The sequence below is a fragment of the Heptranchias perlo genome, chromosome 12 (genome assembly GCF_035084215.1).
Source record: "Heptranchias perlo isolate sHepPer1 chromosome 12, sHepPer1.hap1, whole genome shotgun sequence".
Taxonomy (NCBI): domain Eukaryota; kingdom Metazoa; phylum Chordata; class Chondrichthyes; order Hexanchiformes; family Hexanchidae; genus Heptranchias; species Heptranchias perlo.
This window is the reverse complement of record NC_090336.1, coordinates 593384-606077: the sequence shown is the minus strand read 5'-3', so window position 1 is coordinate 606077 and position 12694 is coordinate 593384. Positions and strand designations below refer to the sequence as shown.

Here is a 12694-nt window from a genome sequence, read left to right as displayed (position 1 = left end):
CAAAGGAGTGCAGTCCGGAGCATGGCACCATGGGGCAAAGGACTGCACAGGGGTGCACAAAGTAGTGTATAAAACTCATTAGGGGATTCAATAGTCCGGGTGACAAACAGGCGTTTCTGCAACTGTCGACATGAGTCCTACATGGCGTGTTGCCTTTCTAGTGGCAGGGTAAAAGACATCACTGAAGGGGGAAAACATTTTGAGGGGGGATGGGGAACAGCCAGAAGTCATGGTCCATGTGGAAACCAATGACATAGGAAGGAAAAGGTTTGAGGTCCCACGATCAGAGTTTCAGAAGCTAGGGAGGAAGTTAAAAAGCAGGGCTTCAAAGGTAAGCATCTCTGGATTACTCCCAGTAGGATAACACAGGTTAATCCGTGGCTGGAGAAATGGTGCAGGAGGGAGGGCTTCAGATTCCTGGGACATTGGGACCAGTCCTGGGGAAGGAGGGATCTGTTCAGGATGGACAGGTTGCACCTCAACAGAGCTGGGACCAATGTCCTCGGAGGGAAGTTAACTCGTGGTGTGGGGGAGGGTTTAAACTAATTTAGAAATAGGAGGGATCAGACAGGGGGGCGAATGGGAGGCAGTCTAAGATAAGATTGGAGTGCATGTGTGTAAATGCACGTAGCATGGTAAATAAGGTTGGTGACCTGCAGAGACAAATCACATCATGGGACTATGGTATAGTGGCAATAACAGGGACCTGGCTCAAAGAAGGAGAGGATTGGGAACTTAATATTCCTGGCTACAAGGTATTCAGGAAAGATAGGGCAGGAAAGAAAGGACGGGGTGGGGGTGGGGGGGGGGGGGTGACAGTATTGATCAAAGAAACTATTATGGCACTAGAAAGGGATGATGTAGTTGAGAGGTCAAAGACAGAAACTATTTGGTTAGAATTGAGGAACAATAGAGGAACTATTAAACTACTGGGTAAATACTATAGGCCACCAAATAGTGGGAAGGAGAAAGAGGAGTAAATTTGCAGGCAAATTACAGAAAGATGCAAGAAAGTTAGAGTAGTGATAATGAGGGACTTCAATTATCACAATATAGACTGGGATAGTAACAGTATAAAGGGCAAAGAGAAGGAGGAATTCTTGAAATGAGTACAAGAGAACTTTGTTGATCAGTCTGTTTCCAGCCAAATGAGGAAGGAAGCAATGCTGGATCTAGTTCTGAGGAATGAAGTCTGACAAGTGGAGCATTTTCCAGTGGGGGAGCATTTGGGGAATATCGATCATAATATCATCAGGTTTAGAATAGTTATGGAAAAAAAACAAGGAACAATCAAGCGTAAAAATACTTAACTGGAGGAGGGCTAATTTCATTGAGTTAAAAGGGGATCTTGCCCAGGTGGAATCAAAAATTGTTAGACAAAACAGTAATTGAACAATGGGCGGCCTTCAGGGAAAAGATTGTTCAGGTACAGAGTAGACACATTCCCACGAGGGAGAAATGAAGGGCATCCAAAGCTAGACCTCCCTGGATGACTAAAGATATAAAGATAAAAATGAAACAGAAAAAGGAGGCTTACGACAAATGTAATGTTCATAATAAAGTAGAGAACGAAGCTGAATATAGAGAGTACAGAGGAGATCTAAAAAAGGAAATAAGGGACAAAGAGGGAGTATGAGAATAGATTAGTGGCTAACATAAAAGGGAACCCAAAAGTCTTTTATAAACATATAAATAGTAAAAGGATGGTCAAAAGAAGGGCCGATTAGGGACAAAAAAGATGATCTTGTGGAGGCAGAGGAAATGGCTGAGGTAATAAATGAACACTTTGTATCGGTCTTCACTAGGGAAGAGGATGCTGCCAATGTAGAGGAGTAAAGGAGGAGGTAGTAGTGATATTGAATAGGATAAAAATAGATAAAGAGGATTGAATTAAAAGATTGGCAGTACTCAAAATAGAAAAGTCACCCGGTCCAGATGGGATGCATCCTAGGTTACTGAGGGAAGTAAGTGGAAATTGCAGAGGCTCTGGTCACAATCTTCAATATGGGAATGGTGCCAGAGGAATAGCAGAATGGAAATTTTACACCCCTGTTCAAAAAAGGGGAGAGGGATAAACCCGGCAATTACAGGCCAGTCAGCCTAATGTCGGTGATGGGGAAACTTTGACACACAATAATCCGGGACAAAATTAATTGGCACTTGGAAAAGTGTGGGCTAATAAATAAAAGTCAGCACGGATTTGTTAAAGGAAAATTGTGTTAGACTAACATAATTGAGTTCTTTGATGAAATAACAGAGAGGGTTGATGAGGATAGTGCAGTTGATGTGTATACGGACTTTCAAAAGGCATTTGATAACGTACCAAATTACAGACTTTTAAGCAAAATTAAAGCCCATGAGATTAAAGGGGAATGGCAGCGTGGATACAAAATTGGTGAAGGGACAGAAAGCAGAGAGTCGTGGTAAACGGTTGTTTTTCAGACTGGAGGGAAGTATTCCAGGGATGGGTGAAACTAGAACTAGGGGGCATAATCTTAGAATAAGGGGCTGCTCTTTCAAAACTGAGATGAGGAGAAACTTCTTCACTCAGAGGGTGGTAGGTCTGTGGAATTTGCTGCCCCAGGAAGCTGTGGAAGCTACATCATTAAATAAATTTAAAACAGAAATAGACAGTTTCCTAGAAGTAAAGGGAATTAGGGGTTACAGGGAGCGGGCAGGAAATTGGACATGAAATTAGATTTGAGGTTAGGATCAGATCAGCCATGATCTTATTGAATGGCGGAGCAGGCTCGAGGGGCCGATTGGCCTACTCCTGCTCCTATTTCTTATGTTCTTATTCAGTGGTGTTCCCCAAGGGTCAGTATTAGGACCACTGCTCTTGTTGATATATATTAATGACCTGGACTTGGGTATGCAGGGTATAATTTCAAAGTTTGCAGATGACACGAAACTCAAACGTAGTAAACAATGTGGAGGATAGTAACAGACTTCAGGAGGACATAGACAGACTGGTAAAATGGGCAGACACATGGCAGATGAAATTTAATGCTGAGAGGTGTGAAGTGATACATTTTGGTAGGAAGAATGAGGCAATATAAACTAAATGGTACAATTTTAAAGATGGTGCAGGAACAGAGAGACCTGGGGGTGTATGTACACAAATCTTTGAAGGTGGCAGGATAAGTTGAGAAGGTTGTTAAAAACATATGGGATCCTGGGCTTTATTAATAAATGCATAGAGTTCAAAGCAAGGAAGTTATGCTAAACCTGTATAAAACACTGGTTAGGCCTCAGCTGGAGTGTTGTGTTCAATTCTGGGCACCACCCTTTAGAGAGGGTGCAGAAGAGATTTACTAGAATGGTAGCAGGAACTTCAGTTATGTGGATAGACTGGAGAAGCTGGGGTTGTTCTCCTTAGTGCAGAGAAGGTTAAGGGGAGATTTGATAGAGGTGTTCAAAATCATGAACGGTTTTGATGGAGTAAATAAGGAGAAACTGTTTTCAGTGGCAGAAGGGTCGGTAACCAGGGGATACACATTTAAGGTGATCGGCAAAAGAGCCAGAAGCCAGATGAGGAAACTTTTTTTTAACGCAGCGAGTTATGGTCTGGAATGCACTGCCTGAAAGGGCGGTGGAAGCAGATTCAATCATAGCTTTCAAAAGGGAATCGGATAAATATTTGAAGGGAAAACATTTACAGGGCTATGGGCGAAGGAGCAGGGGAATGAGACTAATTGGATAGCTCTTTCAAAGAGCAGGCACAGGCACGATGGACCGAATGGCCTCCTCCTGTGCCGTAGCTACTATGATCAAAAGGCAGCAACAGTTGCAGAGGTCAGGCGGTCAACCCTCCAGGACTGCTTCCAATCAGAGTTGCCAACCTTACTGTCCGGGTGTCACAGGGATCATTGCCGTTTCTGTGAACTATCTGAGGGTTAAGGTTGGGGTTTGGCCGAAACATCAATAGCGCAGTCTGCAGATGGCACCGTGTTGGACTCTCACTACCCACCCCTCACCCCCAACTCCGTGTTACCTGCCAAGCCGCTGAGGGGCGCGAGGTGTTTCGCAATCAGCCGTGGAAGCATTCGAAGAAGGACAACAGGCAGGGAGGCACGCGGAGCGGCCGTTCGGAACAGACGTTAAATTCAAACCGCCCCGCGCGCGCGCGCGCGCCCGCCCGCCCGGCCAGGGAAGCAGCACGAGATTGCACGTGAGCTCTCTTGCCCGTCCCTCGGCGGCGCGGTTACACGCACGCGCAACAGCGATAAGTTCCCAGCGGGGGAAAGCAAAGAACGGTGCGGCTGGGTTAGGTCGTGCGCACGCGTGGTCGAGTCACGTGTCAGGCTGGCTTGCGGGCATTTCGCTGTTTGGAGGTTGGGAGGGAGAAAGCGAGCGAGCGCGCGCGCGCGCACCGTGTCGGGCTCGGGGTTGAGCGCGTGCACCGTGTCGGGCTCGGGGTTGAGCGCGTGCACCGTGTCGGGCTCGGGGGTTGAGCGCGCGCGCACAGTGTCGGGCTCGGGGTTGAGCGCGTGCACGCACCTGCCTGCTGCTGGAGCCCAGCATTCTGCGCTGGCTACGTGGCGGCGGCTGGGTCTCCAGGACCGAACGGAAACTGGGGAAGGATAACAGGAGCAGAAGTGCGTCAAAACCAGGGGCTCGGCGGCAGCAGTGGCTGCTCCTTTCCCGTCTGGTGGAAGGGAAGCTGACCGCGAAGTCCAGCCGGCGAAGTAGTTGGCCAGGCCGGGCGGAGGATTGCTGGTCCCGGAGGTGAGTGCCCGGGGTGGATAAGCGGGGTTCCAGGCGCAGGGAGCGCAGCCCCCCACCTCTCAAAGTTTCTGTGAAGTTTCTCTTCAGCTCGCATTCTTTCGCAGTTTTGCATTCTTCCCCCCCCCCCCCCCCCCCAGTGCTGAATTCAAACGGTGAGTCATCGAGCCAAGTTAAAGATTCACGTCCATCATCCCAGCCCCAGCCAAAATATAACCGCCCGCCCCGTGAGAGTTTGGCAGGACAGCTAAAAGGTGCCCTCACCCCCACAGCCGTGACATAGACTGTAGTCTGTAATATGTGGAGTGCACTGTACTGAGTCCTCACAGACTGTAATATGTGGAGTGCAGTGTACTGAGTCCTCACAGACTGTAATATGTGGAGTGCAGTGTACTGAGTCCTCACAGACTGTAATATGTGGAGTGCAGTGTACTGAGCCCTCACAGACTGTAATATGTGGAGTGCAGTGTACTGAGCCCTCACAGACTGTAATATGTGGAGTGCAGTGTACTGAGCCCTCACAGACTGTAATATGTGGAGTGCAGTATACTGAGCCCTCACAGACTGTAATATGTGGAGTGCAGTATACTGAGCCCTCACAGACTGTAATATGTGGAGTGCAGTATACTGAGCCCTCACAGACTGTAATATGTGGAGTGCAGTATACTGAGCCCTCACAGACTAATATGTGGAGTGCAGTGTACTGAGCCCTCACAGACTGTAATATGTGGAGTGCAGTATACTGAGCCCTCACAGACTGTAATATGTGGAGTGCAGTGTACTGAGCCCTCACAGACTGTAATATGTGGAGTGCAGTGTACTGAGCCCTCACAGACTGGAATATGTGGATGCAGTGTACTGAGCCGAACCGACTGTAATATGTGGAGTGCAGTGTACTGAGCCCTCACAGACTGTAATATGTGGAGTGTGCCATACGGAGCCGTACAGACTGTAATATGTGGAGTGTGCCATACAGAGCCGTACAGACTGTAATATGTGGAGTGTGCCATACGGAGCCGTACAGACTAATATGTGGAGTGTGCCATACGGAGCCGTACAGACTGTAATATGTGGAGTGTGCCATACGGAGCCGTACAGACTAATATGTGGAGTGTGCCATACCGAGCCGTACAGACTGTAATATGTGGAGTGTGCCATACCGAGCCATACAGACTAATACGAGGAATAAAAACAGAAAATGCTGGAAATACTCAGCAAGGCAGGCAGCATCTGTGGAGAAAGAAACAGAGTTAACGTTTCAGGTCGATGACCTTTCGTCCGAATGAGAAGATGTTGAAGATTAAACATTTTTTAAGCAAGTACAGAGCCAGGGGAGGACGGTTGGGGGGAGGGAGAGGAAGGGGGGGTTGGTGTGGGGGAGACAAAAGGAATGATGGTGCAAGGCAAGGAGGGTGGTAATGGGACAAAAGGTGGGTTTAGGGGAGCTGTAAATGGCAACAGCAGAACCATTACCAACATTTGCTGTTCGAAGAAATGGGAACAATGGTTATGATCTGAAGTTATTGAAATCAGTGTTGAGTCTGGAAGGTAGTAAAATGCCTAATCGAAAGATGAGGTGCTGTTCCTTGAGCTTCATTGGAACAGTGTAAGAGGCCAAGGACAGAGAGGTGGAAGTGGGATGGGGAATTAAAATGACAAGCGACCGGTAGGTCAGGGTCACGCTTGCGGACTGAGCGGAGGTGTTCAGCAAAGCGATTGCCCAATCTGCGTTTGGTCTCCTCAGTGAGCAGCACGTACAGTATACTAAATTTAAAGAAGTAGAAGTAAATTGCTGTTTCACCTGGAAGGAGTGTTTTGGGACCTGGACGGTGGGAAGGAAGGAGGTGAAAGGGCAGGTGTTGCGCTCTCACGGGAAGGTGCCATGGGAAGAAGAGCGGGTGTTGAAGATGATTGAAGAATGGACCAGGGTGTCACTGAGGGAGCGGACCCTTTGGAATGCTAGGACCCATACGGGTTCCCATAACAATACCTTTTTATTTAGAGGAAGTGAGTGGTGTCAAAGGAGAAGTTGTTCAACGTAAGAACATGTTCGACCAGGTGGAGGAGGGTGGTAGTGGATGGGGACTGGTTGGACCTCCGCTCAAGGGAGAAGCGGACGGCCTGCAAACCGTCCTGGTGGGGGAAGAAGGTGTAGAGGGACTGGATGTCCATGGTGAAAAGGAAATTGTGAGGGCTGGAGAACTTGAAACTGTTAAAGTGATGGAGGGTGGGATCAGTAATAAAAGGAGGAGCGAGAGAGCGGAGCGCGCGGAGCTGCGATAAAAGGAGAAGACCGCACAGAGCGCGAGGTGAAAAAAAATAACTAAAGTGACGTCAGCACAAGGGAAGGAGCTGATTGGTGAGTTTTGTTTTTAAAAGTATTCAAGTTTATTTTTGTTAAATTTAGTTAATATAATAAATCAAGGCAGGGCAGCTCAGACCTGTCGAACGCACGTTCTGTGCGTGTGGGAACTTCAGGACGCTTCTGGTGTCCTGGACGACCACAGGTGCAGCAAGTGTAGTCAGCTGGAGGAGCTCGATCTCCGGATTTGAGAGCTTGAGCAACAGCTGGCATCACTGCAGTGCATCCGTAAGGCTGAGAGTTTCTTGGACAGCATGTTTCAGGAGGTGGTTACCTCACAGCTTGAGAGAGTGTAGGCAAAGGACTGGGTGACCGCCAGACAAACAAGGAGGACCAGGCAGGTAGTGCAGGAGTCCCCTGAAGGCATCTTGCTCTCTAACCAGTATTCAGTTCTGAATACTGGTGGGGGAGAGGGTTCCTCTGGGGAGTGCAGCTCGAGCCAAGTCCGCAGCACCATGGGTGGCTCAGCTGTACTGTGGGGAGGAGAAAGGTCAGGAGAGCAATAGTGATAGGGGAACAGATAGGCGTTTCTGCGGCCAGACGTGATGCCAGGATGGTATGTTGCCGAGCAGCTGCAGAACATTCTGGAGGGAGAGGATGAACAGCTAGAGGTCGTGATCCATATCGGTACCAAAGACATAGGTAGAAAGAGGGATGAGGCCCTGCAGGCAGATTTTAGGGAGTTAGGAGAGAGATTAATAAGCGCGACCTCCAAAGGTAGTAATCTCCGGATTACTCCTGGTGCCACACGCTAACGAGTATAGAAATAGGAGGATAGTGCAAATGAATGCGTGGCTGGAGAGATGGTGCAGGGGGAGGGCTTTAGATTCCTGGGGCATTGGGATCGGTTCTGGGGGAGGTGGGACCTGTAAAGCCAGACAGGTTGCACCACCATAGGGCTGGGACGAATATCGCCGCGGGTAGGTTTGCTAGTGCTGTTGGGGAGGGTCTAAACTAATTTGGCAGGGGGATGGGAACCTGAGTGTAGATTCAGAAGGGAGAGAAGCAGAACTGGAAATGGAGGGCAGAAAATTAGTGAGTTTGGAAGGCAGAGGAAACAAAGGTTAGAAACTAGACAACAAAGGAGTTTGGCAGTGCTTAATAGAATATACCTCAATGCAAGGAGTATAGTGAATAAGGCAGATGAGCTAGGGGCACAGATAGACGCGTGGAAGTACGATATCTTAGCTATTACAGAAACATGGTTTAAACAGGGGCAGGAATGGTAGCTCAACGTTCCTGGTTACAGGGTTTACAGATGAGATAGAGAGAGGTGTAAAAAAGGAGAGGGGGTGTCAAAATTGGTTAAAGAAACAATTACGGCTGTGAGGAGGGATGAAATGTTAAAAGGATCATCACATGAGGCCATATATGTCGAGGTAAAGAGTTAAAAAGGGGCAGTCACACTGCTGGGAGTGTACTATAGATCCCCAAACAGTCAGAGGGAGATGGAAGAGCAAATATATTGGCAAATTTCTGAAGTGCAAAAACAATAGGGCAGTAATAGGATAGTTGAAATCCTCTACTAATATTAACTGGGATACAATCAGTGCAAAAGGTGTAGCGGGCGCAGAATTCTTAAATTGCATTCAGGAGAACTTTTTTAGCCATTACATAGCAAACCCAACAAGGGAGGGGGCAGTTCTGGATTTAGTTTTAGGGAATAAGCTATACAAAACCCTGGTTAGACCGCACCTGGAATACTGTGAGCAGTTCGGAAGGACATATTGGCCTTGGAGGGAGTGCAGCGTAGGTTTACTAGAATGATACCTGGACTTCAAGGGCTAAGTTACGAGGCGAGATTGGGGTTGTATTCTCTGGAGTTTCGAAGGTTAAGGGGTGATCTGATCAAAGTTTATAAGATATTAAGGGGAACAGATAGGGTGGATAGAGAGAAACTATTTCCACTGGTTGGGGATTCTGGGAGTAGGGGGCACAGTCTTAAAAATTAGAGCCAGACGTTTCAGGAGTGAGATTAGAAAACATTTCTACACACAAATGGTGTAGAAGTTTGGAACTCTCTTCCGCAAACGACAATTGATACTCAATTGCTAAATTTAAATCTGAGATAGATAGCTTTTTGGCAACCAAAGGTATTAAGGGATATGGGCCAAAGGCAGGTATATGGAATTAGATCACAGATCAGCCATGATCTTATCAAATGGGAGCATGCACGAGGGGCTGAAATGCCTACTCCTGTTCCTGTGTTCCTATGAAGCTGGACAGGTGGAAGGAGTATCAGTGGTAGTGATCATAATTCAGTTAGATTTTAGCATAGTAATGGAAAAGGACAGAGATAGAACAGGAGTAAAAGTTCTCAATTGGGGAAAGGCCAATTTTACTAAGCTGAGAAGTGATTTAGCAAAACTGGAAACAGCTACTTGAAGGTAAATCAGTGTCAGAGCAGTGGAAGGCATTCAAGGGGTTCACAGTAAACATCTTCCCACGAAGAAAAAGGGTGGGACTGCCAAATCTAGAGCCCCCGGATGACAAGGAGCATACAAGGTAAGATAAGGCAAAAAAGGGAAGCTCATATCAGACACCAAGAGCTCAATACTGCAGAAAGCCTACAGGAGTATAGGAAGTGCAGGTAGGAAATTAAAAGGAAATTAGGAAAGCAAAGAGAGAGCGTGAAAAAATACTGGCAAGTAAAATCAAGGAAAACCCAAGAATGTTTTATAAATACATAAAGAGCAAGAGGATAACTAAGGAAAGAGTAGGGCTTACTAGAGACCAAAAAGGTAACCTATGTGTGGAGATGCAAAATGCGGGTATGGTTCTTAATGAATACTTTGCTTCACAAAAGAGGGGGATGATGCAGAGATTGTAGTTGAGGAGGAGGAGGAGGAGGAGTGTGAAATATTGAATGGGATAAACACAGATAGAGAGGAAGTATCAAGGGGATTAGCATCTTTGAAAGTAGATAAATCGCCAGGCCCAGATGAATTGTATCCCAGCTGTTAAGAGAAGCAAGGGAGGAAATAGCGGAGGCTCTGACCATCATTTTCCAATCCTCCCTGGCTACAGGCGTGGTGCCGGAGGATTGGAGGACTGCTAAAGTACCGTTGTTTAAAAAGGGAGAAAGGGATAGACCGAGTAATTATAGGCCTGTCAGTCTAACCTCGGTGGTGGGCAAATTATTGGAAACAATTCTGAGGGACAGCATAAATCGTCATTTAGAAAGGCACAGGTTAATCAAGGGCAGTCAGCATGGATTTGTTAAGGGAAGGTCGTGTCTGACTAATTTGATCGCATTTTTTGAGCAGGTAACAAGGAGGGTCGATGAGGGTAACGCGTTTGATGTAGTATACATGGATTTTAGCAAGGCTTTTGACAAGGTCCCACGTGGCAGACTGGTCAAGAAAGTAAAATCCCATGGGATCCCAGGGAAAGTGGCAAGTTGGATCCAAAATTGGCCCAGTGGCAGGAAGCAAAGGGTAATGGTCGACGGGTGTTTTTGCAACTGGAAGGCTGTTTTCAGTGGGGTCCCGCAAGGCTCAGTACTAGGTCCCTTGCTTTTTTGTGGTATAATTGATTTGGACTTGAATGTGGGGGGGCTTGATCAAGAAGTTTGCAGATGATACAAAAATTGGCTGTGTGGCTTATAGTGAGGAGGAAAGCTGTAGACTGCAGGAAGATATCAATGGACTGGTCAGGTGGGTGGAAAAATGGCAAATGGAATTCAATCCAGAGAAGTGTGAGGTAATGCATTTGGGGAGGGCAAACAAGGCAATGGAGTACACAATAAATGGGAGGATACTGAGAGGTGTAGAGGAACAAAGGGACCTTGGAGTGTATATCCACATATCCCTGAAGGCAGCAGGACAGGTAGATAAGGTGGTTAAAAAGGTGTACGGGATACTTTCCTTTATTAGCTGAGGCATAGAATATAAGAGCAGGAAGGTTATGCTCGAACAGTATAAAACATTGATTAGGCCACAGCTTGAGTACTGCTTACGTTTCTAGTCACCACATTACAGGAAAGATGCGATTGCACTAGAGAGGGTACAGAGGAGATTTACGAGGATGTTGCCAGGGCTGAAGAATTTTAGCTATGAGGAAAGATCGGATAGGCTGGGGTTGTTTTCTTTGGAACAAAGGAGGCTGAGGGGAGATTTAATTTAGGTATATAAAATTATGATGGGATTAGGATAGGGAGGACCTATTTCCCTGAGCAGAGGGGTCAGTGACCAGGGGGCATAGATTTAAAGTAATTGGTAGAAGGATTAGTGGGGAGCTGAGGAGAGATTTTTTCACCCAGAGGGCGCTAGGGGTCTGGAACTCACTGCCTGGAAGGGTGGTAGAGGCAGAAACCCTCAACTCATTTAAAAAGTACTTGGATGTGCACCTGAAGTGCTGTAACCTACAGGGCTACGGACCAAGTGCTGGAAAGTGGGATTAAGCTGGATAGCTCTTTCGGCCGGCACAGACACGATGAGCCGAATGGCCGCCTTCTGTGCCGTAACTTTCTATGATGCTAAGAGTTGCGGATGTTGGTCTGAATTTCCACCTTTCCTTCACCTTCAGATGGTCCATCTCCCACTCTTCCTTCCCTCAACTTCTCTATCTCCATTTCTGGGGATAGGCTGTCAACCAATATCTACTATAAGCCCAGATCCAGCGCAGTGCCACCACATCTTCCCCTCCCCGTTCACCATTCCAAAGGGACCGTTCCCTCCGCGACACCCTGATCCACTCTTCCATCACCTGCAACTTCCACTCTCGTTCCCACAGCACCTTCCCGTGTGAGTGCAGGAGATGCAACACCTGCCCTTTCACCTCCTCCCTTCCCACCGTCCAGACCCCCAAACACTCCTTCCAAGTGAAACAGTGATTTACTTGTACTTCTTTCAATTTAGTACACTGTATTCGCTGCTCACAATGCGGTCTCCCCTACATTGGGGAGACCAAACACGAATTGGGTGGTCGCTTTGCTGAATGCTTCCGCTCAGGTGGCAAGCATGACTCTGACCGGCCCACTTTTAATTCCCTGTCCCACTCCCACTCCGACCTCTCTGTCCTTGGTATCTTACATTGTTCCAATGAAGTTCAACGGAAGCTCGAGGAACAGGACCTTATCCTTTGATTAGACACTTCAAAACCTTCTGGACTCAACATTGATTTCAAAAACTTCAGATTATAACCACTGCTCCTATTTTTTTCGGGCAGCAGGTGCTGGTAATGGTTCTGATGTTGCCATTTACAGTTCATCTGGACCCATCTTTTGTTTCTTTACTTGTCCCATTACCACCCTCCTTGCCTTGCACCATCATCCCTTTTGTCATTTAATCACTCCTGCCCTCCATCCTATCAGAGACCTTCCCTTTTGTTCTTACCTCCCCACTTTCCCTGGCTCTGTACTTTCATTAAAAACTGTTTAATCTTCAGCTTCTTCCAATTCTGACAAAGGGTTATCAACCTGAACGTTAACTCTTGTTTCATTTTCCACAGATACTGCCTGACTTGCTGAGTGTTTCCAGCATTTTCTGTGTTTATTTCAGATTTCCAGCATCTGCAGTATTTTGCTTTTGAGGCTAATGTGTGCAATGCGCTGTACTGAGCCATACAGACTGTAATATGTGGAGTGCGCCGTACTGAGCCATACAC

The 12694-nt window shown here is 47.1% G+C and overlaps 1 protein-coding gene across 2 annotated transcripts in view; it reads left to right on the top strand.

Annotated features, from left to right (window-relative positions):
- The first annotated feature begins 4359 nt into the window (after positions 1–4359).
- LOC137327803 (zinc transporter ZIP13-like) overlaps positions 4360–12694 on the top strand; it is a 61523-nt gene continuing 53188 nt past the window's right edge. Inside the window, exon 1 of one of the 2 annotated variants that reach the window (XM_067993614.1) lies at positions 4360–4728. The gene's annotated coding sequence lies outside the window, so the exon portion shown is untranslated. The remainder of the gene's footprint in view (positions 4729–12694) is intronic. The other variant, XM_067993613.1, reaches the window with a different exon arrangement.